This window comes from Xenopus laevis, chromosome 3L (genome assembly GCF_017654675.1).
Source record: "Xenopus laevis strain J_2021 chromosome 3L, Xenopus_laevis_v10.1, whole genome shotgun sequence".
NCBI classification, from domain to species: Eukaryota; Metazoa; Chordata; class Amphibia; order Anura; family Pipidae; genus Xenopus; species Xenopus laevis.
Window position 1 is genome coordinate 32,447,887 of NC_054375.1, and position 21,935 is coordinate 32,469,821.

At 38.8% G+C, this 21,935-nt stretch overlaps 1 long non-coding RNA gene across 2 annotated transcripts in view; it reads right to left on the reverse strand.

The window, feature by feature from the left end:
- Positions 1 to 21,935, reverse strand: part of LOC121401437 — a 59,420-nt gene that overhangs the window by 9,975 nt on the left and 27,510 nt on the right. For both annotated transcript variants that reach the window (XR_005966241.1, XR_005966242.1), the window contains exon 2: positions 8,566 to 8,726. This is a non-coding gene — a long non-coding RNA (uncharacterized LOC121401437). The remainder of the gene's footprint in view (positions 1 to 8,565; positions 8,727 to 21,935) is intronic.

A 21,935-nucleotide genomic window follows, 5' to 3' on the forward strand; every position in this document is an offset into this window, starting at 1 on the left:
TCCGTTGGGGGTAGGCTACAGTACAATCACAACCCTGCACCCCTAGATAGACCATTGCATTTTCATGTATTGTCTTAAGCCAACTATATGTCTATAAGAGTGAAAAAAAAGAATTCCACAAAAAACAAAAAAACAAAATGAAACTGTTTTGACTTTATCTCAAATGAAATCATTAGCCTAATTAACCCAGTCTTTTACCCACAACACAGGCTGAAGACAGAGTGCAGCGTGTTAATAAAGTCTGTCAGCACAAAGCATTTAATTTACTTTAGCACTCTAATGGGAAGAATAATAGAATAAAGTCAGAGAGCAAATCACAAGACTACGCCTGTTCCAATATTCTGACAGTTTGTTTCATGATTGCCTCTACAAGTAAATACTCACTTAGGGAATCATTTATCAAAGTCACTCTATAGAAAATAAGTACGTAAAATAGAATTAAAATCAATCTTTTCTTTTTATTGGAAGAGAACTCATGCACTTTTTGATCTGCTTATTTTAATTAATTAAAGAAAATTAATGAAATGCTTTTAACTAGCCAATAATTACTATCCCAACTGGATTGCAGCATGGGCAATACTAATCTTGGCCTGTCAAATTAGTGATGTGCATCTGTTGTAGAACTACCCCCTATTTATTTAATAATGCAATACATACATTTTGTATCCCAGATTTCACTTCTAGAGTAAAGGTGGAAAACTCATAGAAGAACCTATAAAGTGAATTCTGAACCTTGTTGGAGTGTCTTTGCTTTACTTTTGATAAAAGGGTGATATGGATGCCTGAAGGTGCCTCCACAGAGACTCAGCTCCTTGCTTTAGTGAAGGCAAAGCAGAGAGTGGAGAATAAAAAAAGCACATTTTATACTTTCTTACAGCAAGTTAGTAAGGACACACTGTGATAAGCATTGGGGCAAATGCCCTAACTAGTGATGTGCGGGTTGGCCTGATGCCCGTGGTTCGGATGGGTTCGGGCTGACCGCGCACCTCTGGTTGCGGGTGGCGGACAGGTCCGGGTTGAGCTCTTCTTCCTGCTCTCCCTGCCTGCCACCTTTCACTGCCAGGGGGCGGGTTAGGGTCTGGCACCTCACTAGCCCCAACCTATTTACATAGTTAAACTGGGTTGAAAAAAGACAAAGTTCAACCCCTCCAAATGAAAACCCAGCATCCATACACACACCCCTCCCTACTTTTAATTAAATTCTATATACCCATACCTATACTAACTATAGAGCTTAGTATCACAATAGCCTTTGATATTATGTCTGTCCAAAAAATCATCCAAGCCATTCTTAAAGGCATTAACTGAATCAGCCATCCCAACATCACCCGGCAGTGCATTCCACAACCTCACTGTCCTGATTGTGAAGAACCACCTACGTTGCTAAGTTGCAAAGTGATATTTTTAGAATGAGTAAGGGAAAATATACTCTATAACCAAAAGTAGCCATACACTGTCTAAAATTATGTTCTCAGTTGGAACACTCACTGCCTTGTTCCAAACTGTCCATATGCAATGCCAATAATAGAAACACATTCTCTTGACTGATTAATCAAACTTTGACATCTGACAGGTTGATAGGAGAAATAAGGGTCAGAGGCTGCTCATGGTTTGAATTGGGGCCCCTGGTTCCACTGAAAACAACCTGAATCATACAGTTGATATTCTTGATAATTCCATGTTTGCAACTTTTTGGCAACAGTTTGGGGAAGGCTCATTTCTGTTTCAGCACAATAATGTCACCCCGTATGAATCAAGGTCTGCACAGAATGGGATTGTTGATATAAGAGTAAAAGAACTTGACTGGCCTGCACAAAGCCATGACCTCAAGTCCAAATGAACACCTCTGGGATGAATTGGCATGCCAACTATGAGCCAGGCCTTATCACTGATGGGATTGGGTTGTGGCTGAATGGAAAAAAATCCAGGAACTATTGCTCCAACATGAAGTGGAAGACTTCCCAGAAGAATAGAAACTGCAAAAAGAAAGATGGTGGAGCCAACTCTTGAGAAGTTTGGGGCATTAAGTGGCTTATGGATTCATAAGAACAAATACATTTTGTTTCCTCTGGGGAGCCTGGCTGTCACAGAGGAGTCATCAGCACTCACCTTGGTTACTAGATTCCACTATTTAGGACACCTCTGCATAAGTAACTGAGAATTTAGACCACATCCTTGCAAGGTTTAAAAATGCAATTCCACACTGCATTAAATAACAGTTAACTCTGTGGGGTACAGTTAACTTATTTAAAATGCTATATCTGCCTAGATTTTTATACCCATTATGGAACTCACCACTCTATATCACTAACCTTTTCTTTAAGAAAATAAATAGTGAGATAATTTTCTTCATATGGGCCAAAAAAGCTGCAAGAATATCATGGATTACACTAACTGCCCCTAAGGACAAAGGAGGGCTTGTCCTCCCCCACTTGCAACACTACTACTTTGCCTCCTAACTATCCTATATACATAACTGGTTTAATCCAGAAGACAGCAACTCCCTAACAAACCTGCATGCTACAATTCTGGGGCCATTCGTAATTCGCCCTATAGGCGGATGTGTGACCTCCCCCCATTCCCAGGAGTGATCATTACCCCCATTAAAGTATGGGCAAGACTACAATCCAAAGTATGTACCCCTCTACCTAAAATATCTGGCAAGGCTCCACTCTGGAGGAACTCTAACCTGCCTCACATGAGAATGCTGACAGATTTTCAATATTGGCCACAAATGGGTATTAGACATCTAGGGGATCTATTGGTGGGAGGTAATTTCGTCTGCCTAGACCAATTAAAAATGAAATTGAATCGACAAGACATACAACTATTTAGATACTTCCAGCTGAGACATGTCTTTCATGCACAGTTCAGGTCATTTCAATTTACACCCATACATCTGGCATGGGAAGCCAGACTGTGGACTCTAGACCCCACCAAAATACTATCTCAACTTTACAATATAATTAAATCTTACCAACCCTCCCCATTCAACAAAGCCAAACAAAAATGGATGACACTCATTCCTTCACTAGAGGAAGACCAGTAGGAAGAGGCTACGGATAACTTGTACCCATACCTAATATCACTTAGGGACCGAATGGTTCAATTCAAAATGATCCACCAAATTTACATTACCCCCCTAAGGCTTGAAGCTATGGGTAGATCAGAGGGAGCCAAATGCATAAAATGCAGCAGGGGAGAAGCTGGATTCCTCCACTTGATATGGAGTTGTCCTAGAGTGGCAGCATATAGGTCAAAAGTAATCCAATACTCTAATATATTTCTATTCTTTCCTGGAATTACCGTATATACCCGAGTATAAGCCGAGTTTTTCAGCATCCAAAATGTGCTGAAAAAGTGTACCTCAGCTTATACTCAGGTCAGCGGTACCCGACCTGAGTAGCTGAGATTGCAGTGACTTTTAATCATTCCTATACCAACAGTACACTTGGGGAGAGACTGCAATATCCCACAATGCCCTCTGTTGGTTATATGAAAGAATAACAGTGCGCCCTCTGTTGGTTATATGAAAGAATAACAGTGACTGCAATATCACACAGCGCCATCTGTTGGTTATATGAAAGAATAACAGTGACTGCAATATCACACAGCGCCATCTGTTGGTTGTATGAAAGAATAACAGTGCACCCTCTGTTGGTTATATAAAAGATTAACAGTGACTGCAATATCACACAGCGCCCTCTGTTGGTTATATTAAAGAATAACAGTGACTGCAATATCACACAGCACCCTCTGTTGGTTATATGAAAGAATAACAGTGCGCCCTCTGTTGGTTATATGAAAGAATAACAGTGACTGCAATATCACACGGCACCTTCTGTTGGTTATATGAAAGAATAACAGTGACTGCAATATCACACAGTGTCATCTGTTGGTTATATGGAAGAATAACAGTGACTGCAATATCACACAGTGCCCTCTGTTGGTTATATGAAAGATTAACAGTGACTGCAATATCACACAGCGCCCTCTGTTGGTTATATGAAAGAATAACAGTGACTGCAATATCACACAGCACCCTCTGTTGGTTATACGAAAGATTAACAGTGATGGCAATATCAAACAGCACCCTCTGCACATGGTAGTGGGACAATGCACACAGTAATCCGTTTGGCAATTCTCTGTCACCATCAACTTTCCAAAGAAGTCCGGTTGATCGCTGGGGGGGTCGCTCTGGCAGAATGTGCGCTGCTGGGAGACAGGGCTGTAGTTGTGTCTAGGCTTATACTAGAGTCAATAAGTTTTCCCAGTTTTCATAGGTAAAATTAGGTACCTCGGCTTATACTCGGGTCGGCTTATACTCGAGTATATACGGTAAGTCCCTTCGAGACTTGTTTATTGGGTATTATAGATGAGGCAGTACCCTTACAAAAATCCAGAACATTGCTATGATCTATTTTGTTCTATGCAAAGAAGCTAGTAATAATGAATGGATGAACCCCAACCCCCGAACACTTCAACAATGGATTGACCTAATAAATGGCACATTGCCTGTATAATGCTAGGGGAACACCTCGGAAATTTGAGAAAATATGGGAACCTTGGTTAGATGTCAACCCCCAAGCAGGATTGTATAGGACTGTATATGCCAATAACTGGTGAATATGTTACATGCTCCTTTACGTATTGAAACTGTCACTAAACGACAAAGTAATTGAAAACAGTAGTCATGTAAGTGTCAAGCCTGCTGGTTGATTTATTTGTGGGTTTTTTTTTTCTGTGTTGTTTTGAAAATGCAAAATAAAAATCTTTAATAAAAATTGATGGTGGAGCCCGTGGCCACAACACTAGTGTGTGATGTCATCGCAATTTGCATGAAATTCGAAGATTTATGACAAAGACCCGGATTCAATGCCTGAATATAGGTTCTGCTTCAGAGAGTTCCTGGATGTGCTATAACTGCTATTTCACTGATTTCTGGTTTAAGACCCTTCTACTTTGATTCCTGGCTAAGCTGTTTGCTGCCTGCCTCTGACTTCTCAGCATAGAAATTGACCTTGAATTGCTTAACTCATTGTGTACCGTGAACTGGACTATTTCTGTCAGTCTGCTCTCTAGCTTCCTTCTTGGTCCCAACTCAAAACTACTAGAGCCACAATTATTATTAACATGTATTTATATAGTGCCAACATATTGCGTAGCACTGTAAAGTAAATGTGATTATACAACTAAATCACATGAATTATATACATAGAACATATGAAGTTACATACATCACAATCAATACCGGTACAAAAGGTGAGGAAGGCCCTATGTAAAAGAGCATACACTCTAAAGGGAAGGGAATAATACACAAGGTGTGGGAGTGGGCAAGATCGAATTGTGGTACTGTATGTGGGTGAGAAATGTGGTACTGTATGTGGTGTTGCGTTTGGTAGTTAAGCAGAGTGAGGGTAGGCTTCTCGAAAGAAGTGTGTTTTAAGAGATTTCTTGAAAGCAGAGAGGTTGGGAGAAAATCGGACAAACCGTGGGACAGAGTTCCAGAGGAGGGGTGCAGCCCTTGCAAAGTCAGCAGAGAGTGAATAAGAATTTTGGCAGCATCTTGGGTGATAAATGATCGTATTTTGGATATGTTCCTTAGGTGGAAGTGACATGATTTAATAAGTGACTGGATATGAGGAGTGAATGACAGGACAGAATCTAGGATAACCCCAAGGCACCGGGCCTGGGGAGAGGGGGTGATAGTGGAATTGTTAGCTATGATGGATACTTCCGGGATGTTACTGGTGTTAGCTGGAGGAAAGAGAACCATTTCAGTTTTAGAGAGGTTTAATTTACGGTAGCATTGCGACATCCAGGTAGAGATAGCTGACAGCTAGGAGGAGACGCGAGTTAGGAGTTCTGGGTTGAGATCAGGAGATGAGAGATCGATCTGAGTATCGTCAGCATAGAGGTGGTAGTGGAAACCATACGAGTTGATTAATTTGCCGAGGGAGGAAGTAATGAGGGAGAATAGTAATGGTCCCAGGACAGAGCCTTGAGGAACCCCAACAGAAAGAGGTAGGGGAGAAGATGCTACTCAGTTGTAGGAGACACTGAAGGAACGATTGGTGATGTAAGAAGAGAACCAGGACAGGGCTGTGTCACGAAGGCCAAGCGAATGGAGGGACTGGAGGAGGAGAGGGTGGTCTACAGTGTCAAATGCAGCTGAGAGATCAAGCAGTATTAGTAGTGAGAAATGATTGTTGGCTTTAGCGGTTAAAAGGTCATTAGTTAGTTGAGTCAGGGCATGTCCTGACACCAACTACATATCAATATCCTTTAGGATTGAGATGAAATGGTTAGGATACTGTTATATAGTCTATTAATATCTTCTAATACCTGGTAAGAGTAACAACCATGCATACTGATTCTGGAGCCCAGTGGCATAACTAGGTGTTACTGGGCCCCATAGCAAATTAATTGTAGTGCCCCCACTATATCCAAAAGTTATGCTGTTATACCAAAAGATGTTGAATAGATTGCTCTAATTGGCTAGTCTAGCGTTATAATCCAAGGACCCTGTTGACACTTATCTTGTCCGTCATTTCCTGTTAGTTGTAAGTTTATGGCACATTCATAAGCACAGACATATTTAAGTACCCATTAAATGATATTTAGCTGGCACTTGCACCTACCTTCACTCCCACAAAGAAAAGTGCTGCACCATTGTACTTGATGTGCTTGCATTTGAATCCCATACAGGTGAATCCTGTACTTAAAGGGGTGGTTCACCTTTAATGTAACTTTTAGTATGTTATAGAATGGCCAATTCTAAGCAAATTTTCAATTGGTTTTCATAATTTATTTTGTATAGTTTTATAGTTATTTGCCTTTTTCTACTGTCTCTGTGCAGCTTTCAAATGGGCTTCGCTGACCCCTTCTATAAAGCAAATGCTCTGTAAGGCTACACATGTATTGTTATTGCTACTTTTTATTACTCATCTTTCTCTTCAGGCCTCTCCTATTCATATTCCAGTCTCTTATTCAAAATCAATGCATGGTTGCTAGGGCCCTAGCTACCAGATTACTTAAAATGCAAATTTAGGAGCTGCTGAATAAAAAGCTAAATAACTCATAAACCTTAAATAATAAAAAATAAAAACCAATTGCAAATTGTCTCAGAATAACACTCTCTACATCATATTAAAAGTTATCTCAAAGGTGAACCACCCCTTTAAGACCAACATTGAACAAATTGGAGGCACAATTACTTTGAATACAGGTATGGGACCTGTTATACAGAATGCTTGGGACCTGAGGTTTTCCGGATAACAGATCTTTCCGTAATTTTGATCTTTGTACCTTAAGTCTACTAGGAAACCATGTAAACATTAAATAAACCCAAAAGGCTGGGTTTGCTTCCAATAAGGATGAATCATATCTTAGTTTGGATCAAGTACAAGCTACTGTTTTATTTTTGGATTATGATGATAGAATGGAGTCTATGGGAGACTATGGGTCTTTTAGTAATTCAGAGCTTTCTGGATAACAGATCCCATACCTGTAATAGGAAATAAGTACCTTGTGGATGCAAAACATGACAATCTGATTCTATTTTTTTTTCATTATAGAAAATGAGGCTTCTGGTGCTGGGCAATGTGGGATCTTTGTTATCCATTAGACTGCATCATGTGAACAGTTTTTTTGGGGGGGATCAGGTAGGGTAGAAAGTCACTGTGGCATAATCCTACATATGTAAACTGGTAAGATGTTATAGTATTTCTGATTCCATCTAGATACCTTCTGCAATACAATTACTTATTATAGAGGATTTTTGTTTTTGCACAGAATGATTTACTTCCCTGGCCAATTCCATTCCCCGTTTTTTGCTTTAAGCCATACACATGCAGGAATCATTCTGAAGAGCAGAAAAAAATTCAAGCTCGGTATTCATTTTACCTTTATGATAGTGTAGTCTATTTTATGTCATGTTTTTATTGTAAATTGTAGCCAAGAGGAAATCTGAAAATCAAAATTTCTTCATTAAAAAAAAAACAGCTCTGCCCACGGAGGATATAACGTTATATTATAATCATCAAGTCCCTTCAAAGTTTCAGGAACTTTTTGAGACAAGGAAAGTTTGCCTATGAATATTTATGTTCCAGCTTTTGAAAGTAATTAACATCAAGTTAGTAAGTAATACAGGCATGGGACCTGTTATCCGGAATGCTCACGATCTGGGGTTTTCCAGATAAGGGGTATTTCTGTAATTTGGATCTCTGTACCTTGAGTCTGCTAAAAAAAAAATCATTAAAACATTAATCCAATAGGATTGTTTTTCCTCCACTAAGGATTGTATTGTTTTGGTATTACAGATACAGGGAAATTGTTTTTTTTTTTTTAAAAAAAAAAATAGAAATCATTTGATTAAAATGGGAGTCTATTGGAAATGGCCATCCTGTAATTCAGAGATTTCTGGATAATGGGTTTCCAGATAACAGATCACGTATCTGTAGTTAGAACCCCAGCTGCTGCAGAACCACTATTCCCAACATGAATGTGTGTAGATAATCGGTGATGTACTACATAACAGTTAAAGTGTCAAAGGCTGCAACTTACCCTTAATATAGATTAAAGTATCCAAATCATCCGTGGATTTGTGGTTCTTTTCCCAAGAAGTCTCAAGAAGATTGGCATTTATTATAACACTCCATTATTATCTTATCATTGTGTGATACAAGCCATGTGTTCTGATATCTCTTTATAGTCTTTCCTGTGACCTGTGTTTAAAAAGGAAAAGGTAAGAAAAAGGATAATATATAGTGAAGTATATAGAGAAAGTACCCCCTTTTGTAAAATATAAGGATATTATTAGTCACTGAGGAGTTTCATGACCATATAAAAACACGAGGCCGAAGTCTGAGTCTTTTTATACAGGTTATGGAACTCCGAGGTAACTTCTAATATCCTCATATTTTGCAACGGGGGTTCTTTATTAATTATAATATACAAGTTTTAGTGAGTCATGTGATGTCAAAATTGACATCACTACTCACCGTTTATAACTGATGACATCACTACTCACCGTTTATAACTGATGACATCAGTACTCGCCGTTAATAAGGATATCATTTACATGATATTCATGGCTTTTGTGTATTATAACCCAATAACATAACTCTCTCTCTTATTACAAAATCAGTGATTTAGTCTTCCTATGACAAGCAACTCTGTGCAATGGAATACAGTCTGAGCAGCAGAATACAGTATTGTATACTCAACAGAATACAGTACATGCAATAAAATACATTACAGGTATGGGATCTGTTATCCAGAATGTTCAGGACCCAGGTTTTCTGGATAAGGGGTCTTTTTCGCAATTTTGATCTTAATACCTTAAGTCTACTAAAAACTCTCTCTCTCTCTCTCTCTCTCTTATTACAAAATCAGTGATTTGTCTTCCTATGACAAGCAACTCTGTGCAATGGAATACAGTCTGAGCAGCAGAATACAGTATTGTATATTCAACAGAATACAGTACATGCAACAAAATACATTACAGGTATGGGATCTGTTATCCAGAATGTTCAGGACCCAGGTTTTCTGGATAAGGGGACTTTATTGCAATTTGGATCTCAATACCTTAAGTCTACTTAAAATACCTTAAACATTAATTAAACCCAATAAGATTGTTTTGCTTCCAATAAGAATTCATTATATCTCAGCTTGGATCAAATACACGGTACTGTTTTATTATTACAGTGAAAATCTGATTAATTTCATTAAAATTAAGTTTATGTGTCTATGAAAGATGACCTTCCCATAATACAGAGTTTTCTCCATAACAGGTATCTGGATAATGGATGCCATACTTGTATATGCTTCTATGTTATGCCACCTGCAGCATTTGAATTATGCTACCTGCTTGCTTTGCTACAGCTACATACTGTATTTTTGATGTGATTTTGATGTGGAAGTTCCAGTGGGCCTGGACCACCCCAGTCCAACACTGGTGGGTTATTGTAAGATTCCTGTTAGTTTTAGAACACAAAAGCAGCTATTAGGATTTTTTTGGAAACTTAAGAGTGGTTCATGGGGGGCAGCTCTGGTTTATTCCATAACTGCAGTCACCTGCTGTCATCTTTTCTAGATAGATAGATAGATAGATAGATAGATAGATAGATAGATAGATAGATAGATAGATAGATAGATAGATAGATAAAGGAATTGTGGTATAACTTTTTATCAACTGATATACACATAAGCATATTACACAATGTCATACTGCATTGTCATTGGTATTTATGTATATTCTGAATTAGAACTTTTATATTAGCTTAAATTTCCAGTGGAACGAATTGCTTGATTGGTTACTATGGGTAACAACTCCTGTGCAAAATCATTTCTGGTCTGTGCGTTTTTCTCCTTTAACCCTGTGTGGGTCACTAGGTACATTTCTATTGTTGAATGCCTGCATGCATTAAACCTATGGAGCTAAAAAAGTAAGCACATGCCTCAGGCTAGTAAACTAGAAATAAAGTGAGATACATTCTCCTTACCAGGCATAGCAAGTCCTTAGGGTTAACTGCATAATGAATAATTAATAAAGGCTTAGACAAATGACTAGGAAATAAAAATCATATTTATAGTCCTCTAACATAAACTGAACCAATTTGTAGACCTGAAATTGGTACCCGCAATGCTGTTGAATGAGCAACTTAAACAAGTGCGATTGTACGGAGGCAGTGAATTCAGCTAAATGGGGCCGCAGACAGTTAACTTGATGTGTTGGGTACTTTGCCTGCAGTAAGTGAATAATTAAATCCCAACTTTATGCACAGCTCTGATCAATTTCATTTATACTATATTATGCTAACTAATATACCTGAAGGGATACATGACCAAATACTGAATACTAATCATTATACAACTTTGGATGTTATATATAAAATATGTTGATGTGTAAAATATAAAGACATGTTTAAAAATATAAGGTTTCTACATGAATTATTGGGTCACTGCCTCATTGCAGCCCTGTTTCATAATTCAAACGTATTAAAGGATAAGTGAACCTTAAAAACAAGTGAATGTAAAATTGATGAGGGTGCTATTCTAAGCACTTTTGCAATGTACATTTAATATTTATTTTAAATTCCAAGATATTAAAGGATACATGTACTGTTAACATGAATTTATTTTGTTACAATTGCGCCACTTGCTGGCCATTTTCTGACCAGTGTGACCACTAAGTAGTCAAGAAAGTTGTCAGGAGAAAGAAATAAGGTTGATCTGATGTTCTTCTGATAAGGAAAAATTTGAAAAAGGTTTCTAATTGTGAATCCTCATTGAATGCAAAATCTTACAGTACACATGATATGGCAATCCAAATTATGGAAAGATCTATTATCCGCAAACCCAGGTCCCAAACGTTCTGGATAACAGGTCCTTTACCTGTACAATTTAACGTAATACAAGCGTACCTGCATTTTTAACAAAGGCAACATGGGTTGTTTTCTAATGGACTCCCATTCTACCTGCCGTGAGACTACAATAATGTAAACCGCAAACATAAACATTCCAGTTTAGTTTTATCAGTAGAGATAATTGCTCAGCTTAATGACAGCTTGTTATTGGAAACCTTATTCGAATATGTTAGTTAAATGTTCTCCTATTTTCCTTTATGTACCATGCATTATAAATAAAAAATGATGAATGCTCCACAATCACATTGTCTTGCTGGAGGCTCTAAATTCCAAATCAAACCAACACACAGGATAAAAAAACAAATATATTTTATGCCTCCTAGAAATTTTTATTAAATGTTTTTGATACAAATGATAAAGATGAATTTTAGAATAAGATCTTTTCATGCCACAATACATGAAAGTAGGTCAATTTCAATGCAAAGGAGAAAATAAAATTACGTCTGAATAAAGCACAGAGACAGGCTTTATTACTATTTTTCATAAATTTACAATAAGCATAATCAGGCCCAGACTGGCTGTCTGTATATTCTGGCAAATGCCAAAGGGGTTGCTGTAAGATGCCATAGACAGTCCCATGTTTTTGGGTTTATGGGTTTATTCAGATCAGGGGTACCCAACATTTTTTACCCATGAACCACATTCAATGTAAATAGAGTTAAGGAGCAACACAAAAATAAAGTCACTGGGAATGCCAAATGAGAGTATTGGTTGGCTATTTGGTAGCCCGTATGTGTACTGGCAGCATATAGGAGGCTCTATTTGGCAGTACACCTGTTTTTTTTTCTAACTTCGATTTTTATTGGATAAAATCAAGTTTACATTAGTTGCATAATAAAACATTGCATGTTATGGGTAAACAGAGTGTCCCTTTCACAGTGTACAACGATGTCATTATCAGTGTATTTTGTTGTACACCTGGTTTTTATGCAACCAAAACTTAGCTCCAAGCCTGGAATTCAAAAATAAGCAAATGCTTTGATGCCACTGGGGGCAACATCCGAAGGGGTTGGTGAATAAAATGTTGTTTGCAAACCACTGGTTGGGATGAATGGGTTACACCATAGTAGCTATTTTGACAAGTATAGTTGCCATCTATAAACTATAATATAATAGAAAGGACAATGCCAAAAATTAAGGAATGTTTTAGTTATGTGAGTGGACATTGACTTTAAAACGCCATTTTGCTAATGATGCATCTGAGCCAATTGAATTGAATGTTAGCTCTTTGGATTTGATGGGGGAACAAGATTTAGATAATGACAATGCTTTGGCCCCCTCCGGCATGGCTGAAGGAGGGGAATGCACATTCACCCCTTTATACGAATTTCAGGATTTATGTGGGTTAAATGATTTACGAGATCTCCAGAATGAGAATATAAATGAGATGGGAATAGGAATAGTGCACTCGGGGATGAAAGGAAGTCGGATTTTTATCCAATTAATTCTAAGAGCCCACAGATAACAATGTTTCATAAATTGGTACAAGCTGACATTGAAAGGTGAGGAGATAGAAGGAGCAACAGTAGATGTGGGAATTTGACTAATGGTGAATATAAAGCTCTTCTGGACCTGAGTAAGGATAAAAGTGTTGTCATCAAACAGGCAGACAAAAGGGGTTCGGTGGTGGTGTTGGACGCTGGGTCCTACGCGAATGAGGTTATGCGCAAACTGAATGATCGAACCACCTACACCCCCTTAGATAGGAATCCCACCACCATTTTCCAACATGACTTGGAAAACTTACTATCGGATGGTTTTGTTAGAGGAATTGTATCCCTCAATGAGTGGGAATGCATTAAACGAGTAGCTCCTGTTATACCAATATTTCATGTACTGCCTAAAGTGCATAAATCCATCACGGATGTAAAAGGAAGACCTATTGTGGCAGGGATAGGTTCCATGGGTGAAGGACTGTCCAGTTATGTGGATAAACTCCTACGCCCCCTGGTTGAACAGCTGCCCACCTATTTAAGGGATACGACGATGTGTATTACCAAAATCCAGGACACAAGGTGGAAATCGACCTATAGGTGGTTCATTATGGATGTGGTGGCACTTTATTCATCTATTAGTCATGAACGGGGTTTGGAGGCAATCCGGTATTGGTTGGACACGGAACACATCTTTGGGGAAGAACAGTCGGCCCATTGATTTTCTATTGAGATCTAACTATTTTCTGTTTGATGGGCGATTCTATTTACAAAAATGTGGAGCCGTAATGGGGGCATCCTTCGCTCACACTTATGCCAACCTATTCATGGGTTGGTTTGAGCGGCTACACATTTTTGATGGTAGCAATCCATACAGGACTAGTTTAGTGAGGTTTTTTCGCTACATCGACGATTGTATAGGTATTTGGGATGGTGATGAGGTATCCTTAGGGAGGTTTGTCACCCACTGTAACAGTAAGGTCGAGGGCTTGACTTTCACCATTTATACCGATGTTACGCAGATTCCTTTCCTTGATGTTTTATTCAAGGCGAATGAGGGATGTATTTGTATGGATCTATACTGAAAACCCATCACCCGTAATACCCTATTACATTCGGAGAGTGCACACCCCAAGAGTTGTTTGAGGGGCATCCCTGTGGGGCAGTTCATGCATCTTAGACGCATTTGCTTGTCCTGGGATGCATTTCATTAACAGGCGATGCTCCTATGGGAACGCTTTGTGGAACTCGGCTACCCCTTGGAGGTTGTTAAATCAGCCTATGACAAAGCAGTGGGAATGGATAGATCCCAACTATGATTGGGGAGGAACCAACACATTAGTGAAGGGATAAGGGACTCCCCTATATGGTTTTGTACTACATATGGCAAGGCACGAGGCATATGGCACGAGTCCTTGACAATAATCCTTCTTTTGTATTTAGGAAAAACTGAAATATTGCATCATGGGTTTCAAGGAGTTTATATAATTCTAAACCTATGGAAGATCGGAGTTCTTGGCTTATAGCCAAAGGCAACTATAGATGTGGAAGGTCAAGGTGTAAGACATGTAGTTTGCTCAAAGTATCCAAAGACTTTAAGGCCACCTAAACAGGGAAAAGTTATGAGATAAAAAAAAATTATAATTGCATTTCAACTGGGATTGTGACATGTGCCTGCAGTGCACAACATGTGGGAAAAACGATCAGGAAAGTGGGAACGCGTATTTTGGAACATGTTTCGTCCCTTAATAGGAAAGAGTATAAATCCGCTATAGCTTATCATATAATGGAGAAACACGATGGGGATATGAGGATACAGTTCCAAATTATTGATGAACCAAAATTTGACATACGTAAGGGTGATAGAGATCGGAAACTTTTGATGAGAGAAGCTTTTTATGGGGGTATGAATAAAGAATGGGAAGTGTCGTGTTTTTTCTGAGCTACATTGGTTCTCTATATTTTTTCAGAATTTTGTTTTGCTATTATATACATATATTTTTTGTATATATTTTTTGTAAGGTCTTGTTGTTGACTGATTTTTTATATGTGTGCATTAATGTTATAGTTATGCACTAGGGTTTTTCCTGATGTGATTTATCTAGGATAAATTCTGAGAGTCTCCTGGGATAGTATTTATAATACCTATATTAAAGTATATATTTATATACAATTTTTTATATACTTCATCCTTAGTTGTTAATTTTGGAATTAATTCTTAATGTGTGTTCCCCTTTTAATCATTCTTATTGTGATGTAATTACCCTTCACGGGTTAATAATGTTTTTAGGGGTGGGGTTAACACTGTGGGTGATTTAAGGATGTTGGGGGATGGTGGCCAGTAGCTCCTGAGGAAGTGGCGTGAAGCCATGAAACGCGTTGAGTGCATGGCCCCTATTGTGTTTTGGGCACGCTGTACTACGATTTTAATATGCTGAATAAACTTCAACTGTTTTAACGTACCTTCTTGGCTTCCACTGGTGCTCCGTCCTCTACGAATTCTGTTTTAGTAATGTGAGTACCCATCGTAATATACCTACTGCTGCTGATTAAGTACAAAAAAGTACATTTGAGATGGTCTCTGAGATACAAGCAATTGTCCTGATCTCTTGATGATTTATAATGATATGGTATATGCATTTTAGACTCACTGAAATGAGGTTAACCTTAGTGTGTTTAATCAGTATCTGTTAGAGATTTGTAATCAGGGCAGATTCTCTGAGAACCAAACAGTATTGTTCAAGAAAGTTATTTACTTATGCAAGAGAATAATGAAATACTGTACGTGATGTTACAGGAACCAAAATAGGCAAACTGTTGTAATCCTATTTCTGAAGCCGTCTCTACTGCTGCTCTGAATTCTACCAAATAGAGTCTCCGAAATGGTCTCTCTGAAAGGTTATTTTCTCCTAAAATTGAATCTCGCTCATAAGATTTCATATAATGTACTATAAATTAATACTTTCTCATTGATTAAAATCTGGCCCTTAGCGTGATGTTAGTTCTTCTGCCACCTGTACTGTAACTGACAGCAATTCTTCACAAACTGTTTACCCACATGGCAGATATTGTATTAAAGGAGTGGTTCACTTTTAAGTTAACTTTTAATGTGTTACCGAATGGCCAGTTCTAAGCAACTTTTCAATTGGTCTTAAGTATTTCTTTTGTATAGACTTTTACTGTAATTATTTGCCTTCGTCTTCTGACTCTTTCCATCTTTCAAATGGGAGTCACTGACCCCATGTAAAGCAAAGTCTCTATTATATTTCTAGTTAACAAAAAGGTGACAACCCCTTTAATATAAATATGTAACCCACAATCATCCACTCCATCTGTAATGTTTCTAAAATGTCAAGACGAAAAAGAAGAAAAATATTTCTATCTGCAGAAACAGCGAATGGTGCAGATTCAGGAATCTGAGTTCACTGCAGCCATCTTCCGGGTCTTTGTGTCTTCTTCCGGCTCTAAGGCAATTTCCATCCATTTCGGCGCATTTGCAGTTGTTGCAAACTGGTAAATAGCTCCACCTGCGCATGCACTGCTCCACCGGTCTCATTCTCAGATGACTGAAGACCCGGAAGATGGCTGCCGTGAACTCCGATCCCTGAATCTGCACCGTGGGGTAAGTAAAAAGTTAGGGGCATTTGCCTGGGGTAGCAGCTAGGCTGGGGGATGCGGTCTATGTGGGGTGGGGGGTAGCATTTTTTTTAAATAAGGGGTTTGTTTTTCCACTTCCTGGTCAGGTGGTGGTGGTAGCTCAAGGGTTCTCATGTGTCAATAGGCACAGCAGTGCTAAATTTGTAACAGAAGGCAGGAAGGACCATGCAACACCAAGCACAGCTGGGTGCAAACATTTTGATGCGAGTGGGGAAAACTTTGGGAGTGCAACTGCACGTATGTCTTTAAATGACCCCTATAGTCTTTGAATAGTGCTTATATTCTTTATTACTGTCAGTGGCATTTAAAGCAAGGTCCTTTTGTGGTGCCGTAATAGCAAAAAATTGAGAAAATGTAACAGACTCTTTTCTTGCAATAAATGCTCTAATGGAAGATTATGAGAAAAGGGAAAACTACCAATAGTTGTCATAACCAATAGTCATGAGTGAATCAGAGTTTAAAAAAGTCTCTAACATGTCCAATATGATTGGTATTAAGGGCCTAGTAAAGTCCACATATTTACAGATATCAAAAGTTGTTCCGATTACCAACAGTTAATTATCACTGGATTCTTCAACGCAACAACAATATATGTATATAGAATAAAAGTTCATGCTGTGTTCTTAGCAGGACATGGCCAATGTGACAGCCTTGGTTATTCATCCAGGTATTGTATCTACAGCTTCATGGACACAATGTCTAAATATATAACAGCTTTTCATGTTGAACAACTGCAGTCATAAATTTCATCTGTGTCCTTAGAAAAAAAAAACAGCTTTCAAAAAGCTTTTCAAACTACTCTGGAAATGGAATTTACAAGTGCATACTGTTGTGAACAAACAAACAGGGGATGGGGCAAAATTTTTATCGCAATCATAATAATCTTGACAACAATCCATAAAATGGCTAAAAAAGCACCGTACAGAGAGACGTCACGTGATGCGAACGTGAGCAGACGTGCAGGCACATCGCTCCGTCCCGGACCGAGGAAATAGCACCCAAAGCTTCCTCAGACTGCTCTTACAGACTGCCTCAGAGTACTAGGAAACCGGAGAAGTATGCCCGGATCTGGTAAAAAAAAAAGAAAGCCTTGCAGAAACCGCTAACGGATTTCTTTGACTCGCAAGGTGCGGCGGTGAGTGCACCCAAGATGGCATAGGCAAGCCCAACTTCACCTGCGCAATCGGAGGATGGTCCGGCGGATAGTCCGGTAAGCACTTATTCGGGCACAGTTCAAGACTCCCCACACATTAGCGACATAACTCTCCTCCACAAATTTAAGACGTTATTGCATACTGAACTAGAGGAAATGTCTGCCAACATAACTGCGCAGCTTACGCGAGAGATGTGGGAGTTGGGACATGGTACAGATCAGGTTGAACAGAAGCTAGACGAAGTTATTATTCAAGTTAATGAACACGATATCTCTATAGCCCGACTATCCGCCCAGCATGAGGAAATACTAGAGAGGCTGGAAGATTTTGAGAATAGGTCCCGCAGAAACAATATTCGCATTAGGGGGCTTAGTGAAAATATCAAAGACTTGCATAATGAAATCCCTACATTACTGGCCACATTGGTTCATGAAGTGCCTAAGGCTCGATTAGAGCTGGATACAGTGCATAGAGCAGTGGGTCCCAGGAGAGAAAATGGGACATTATTCTCAGATTCCATTATTACACTACTAAGGAAGCTGTAATGGTGGCAGTAAGAGATGTTGCTGAACTGAGCTATAACTCACACCGGTATCAAATTTTCTCTGATTTGGCGAGTGTAACAATACAATGGCGGACAGCCTTGCGCCCTATTACACAACTTCTTCGGCAGCAAAAAAATCTTATACCGCAGGGTGTTTTCCGTTACAGCAATAAACAGCATGTAATGAAATCATCAGAGGAAGGACAGGCCCTACTTCAGGCGTTACAGATTACTGAGGACAGAAGCACTTCTAATAGCCCGAGACTACAGGCTACCACGACGAGTACATCGCCAAGAAGCCCATTGACCACCTTGTGGGAAAAGACACCGCCGAGGACGACCCGAAAACAGAGCATGGAAGAGGATATAACCATAAAGGCATACTACACAAGATACACGGGAGCTTTAAGAAAATTTAATTATTCTTCACGAGACAACCCCTTGGACGGGAGGACGTCTCTCCTTCGCAGCTTACACCACACCATCGGTGATGCCGCCACTAGGGAAGATTTTCCACAAGATGGCGGGATGCAATTTCGTGGCCTATACATCATGGCCAAGTCTTGGATCTACATGGATTCCAGTTTGGATTTGTTTGCTAGTACAGTTAAATATTTTTTTCTCTTTCACTATGGCTCTTTAGCCTTTCTACTTTTTACTTCTCTTGTTTTTAATTTTTTTTGACTTGACCACTGTTCTGAATGATTTTAATTTGGCCAGGGACAACATTTCCTACCACAATTGGAAACTGCATAAGATTTTTGAGAGTGACTCCTCCTATTTAAGATGGCTACATTTCTTACTCATAACGTAAAGGGTCTTAATAGCCCTCACGAAAGCTCAACGGCATTTCGTTATTATATATCCATGGGAATACAGGTACTGTTTCTCCAGGAAATACATATCTCCAAAGCATCGCAACCTGCGTATTTTCATACTCAATTTCCACATGTTTTTCTAGCTAATGCAGAAAAAAAGCAGAAAGGAGTCGGAATTTTTATAAACAAAAATTTGCCTTTTAAGTTATTGAAATGTGTACCAGACCCACATGGTCATTGTGTATTCATTGTATGTACCATAGGGGAGGCGCTCTATACCTTGGCATCGGTATAGAGTCCCAATAGCAAACAGGGTAAATTTTATAATAGGTTCTTCACATCACTGTCTAAACACCACCAGGGGCAAATTATAATTGGAGGTGATCTAAATGCAACATTAAATGTTAGACGAGATAGATTTGATCCTCTAAATCCCAACAAAAAATATGTTGAACCTATATCTAAATTTATATAACTAAACTAAAGTCTATGGGACTGGTTGATGCTTGGAGGGAACGCAACCCCTTTAAAAATGTCTATACTTTCTACTCTAGCCCTAAGGGAACATATTCTAGAATAGATTATGTGTTGTTCAGTGTCTCTTTGACCACAAATGTTGTTTCCGCAAAAATTCCTGTATGTTCTTGGTCAGATCATAACCCTGTGAGGGTAACATTACAAAACTTACAATTCCCCAAACAAGCTCCTATATGGAGACTGAATGAGGCCATTCTTACGAACCCACAAGTACGCACACAACTTGAAGGGGGGGGAGTTAACTTCTTATTTTCAGATCAATGACACCCCAGACCTTAGGCAATCAGTAATTTGGGAAGCAAATAAAATTTATATTCGGCGTATTCTTATTAAAATATGTTCCAGAAAGAAAAAAGAAAAAAAAAAACAAGTTCACAAATTGACACACCAACTGGAACAGGTGGAGCAAATGTTTAAAACAAACCCTAGTAAGAGAGGTTGCCGCCATATCAGACAACTCAAAGCGGAATTAAATCTATACCTTATGGAGGATACAGAGAAACAACTTGGATGGATGAAGCAAAGATTTTACACAAAAGACAATAAAATTTACACTATGTTAGTGAATAAACTACGGAATATAAATAAAGTACCCCCTACACATAGCATACTAACTAAAACAGGGGCCATTACAGCCAATCCCCAGAAGATAGCAGAGACATTCCAGAAATTTTATTCCCAATTATATAAGCATCACACGAACTTTGATAAACATAAAGCGGACTTACATTTCCAAGATATAGGGCTCCCTACATTAACTCTTGAGCAGAAGGCTTTTATGGATCAGGCTATTACCACTGAGGAAGTACAATGGGCTATTAAATCATTGAAAGCATAAAAGGCCCCAGGACCTGATGGGTTCACAGCCCCATACTACAAGGCCTTCACTAAAGAATTGACTCCCCATATTGTGAATTTATTTAATTCAATAGGTGCAGGGGAAAGGTTTGTCACAGCATTTATATCAGCTATTCCCAAACCTAATAAGGACAGCAATCTAGTTGAGAACCACAGACCGATCACTTTATTGAATCATGACATGAAGTTAATTGGGAAAATATTAGCAAAGCGAATTAACACATTTTTGTCTACTCTCCTTGACAGTGATCAGGCTGCCTATTGATAACATCCGCAGGGCGGTTGATCTGATTTTATGGCCCAGGGAGAGGGGCACCCCTGCAGTGCTCCTCTCACTGGATATAGAGAAAGCCTTTGACTCACTGTCCTGGGACTTTCTTAAATATGTCCTGCATAGATATGGGTTTCCGGAGACCTTTCTCTCACACATTCAAGCTTTATATGATTAACCCCACGGCACAGGTAAAACATCATGGATTTCTTACTTCTCCCATTATAATTGAAAGAGGCACAAGACAGGGGACCCACTGTCACCAATTGTATTTGTAATGGCAATGGAATATTTGGCAGCATTAATAAGACAAAAATCAGGATGTCAGTGGAATAACTGTGGGGAATCAAGAATATTATTGCTGTTTTTATGCTGATGATTTGTTACTAACTTTGCCGAAGCCTATGATTTCTTTGCAAACTTATTTAATGTTCTAGATAAGTTTTACTGGATTTCAGGTCTGAAGATAAATGTGTCAAAATCTGAGGCCTTACCACTTAATATTGCCCCCAGTATGATAAAACTGTTGAAACTTAATTTCGCTTTTGAATGGACAAATACATTTATAACGTATCTAGGGATTCGCTTAACAGATTCTTATAGTACGCTATGTGAAATTAATTATAAAACCTTCGTTAAACATCTGATAGATGATTTGAAGTCTTGGCAAAATTTTCCAGTTTCGTGGTTTGGTAAATGTTTGGTTTTGGTTAACATAAAAATGAGTATATTGCCTCGAATTCTTTATTTGTTTCGTACCCTTCCTTTACCCCCCCCCCCCAGTAGACTGGTTATCTCGGTTACAAAATGCATGTTTTAGGTTCATTTGGAGCAATAAAAGGCCACGAATAGCTCGGAGCCTCCTATGTAGGCATAGAACTATGGGGGGACTGAGTGTCCCAAACCTTTGAGAATACTATGTAGCAGCCCAAGTGGCTCAAATGTTAAACTGGTTTGTTCCATCTCAGCCTCCCAAATGGGTCATACTAGCACAAACTATTAGTCAATGTGAATTTTTGGGAGATTTTCTTTGGACGCATAAGCTCTCTCATAGATCTGAGACTTTTCCAACAATAAAACATACCCTTTCTATATGGCATAGGATCAAAGATAACCCTAATTGGATATCCAAGCAACAACCAGTAGCACCTTTATTCAATAATCCGAATTTCTTGCCAGGACTGGTGGAGTAATAATAACCTCACACATATATACATTATATACTACATGGGAA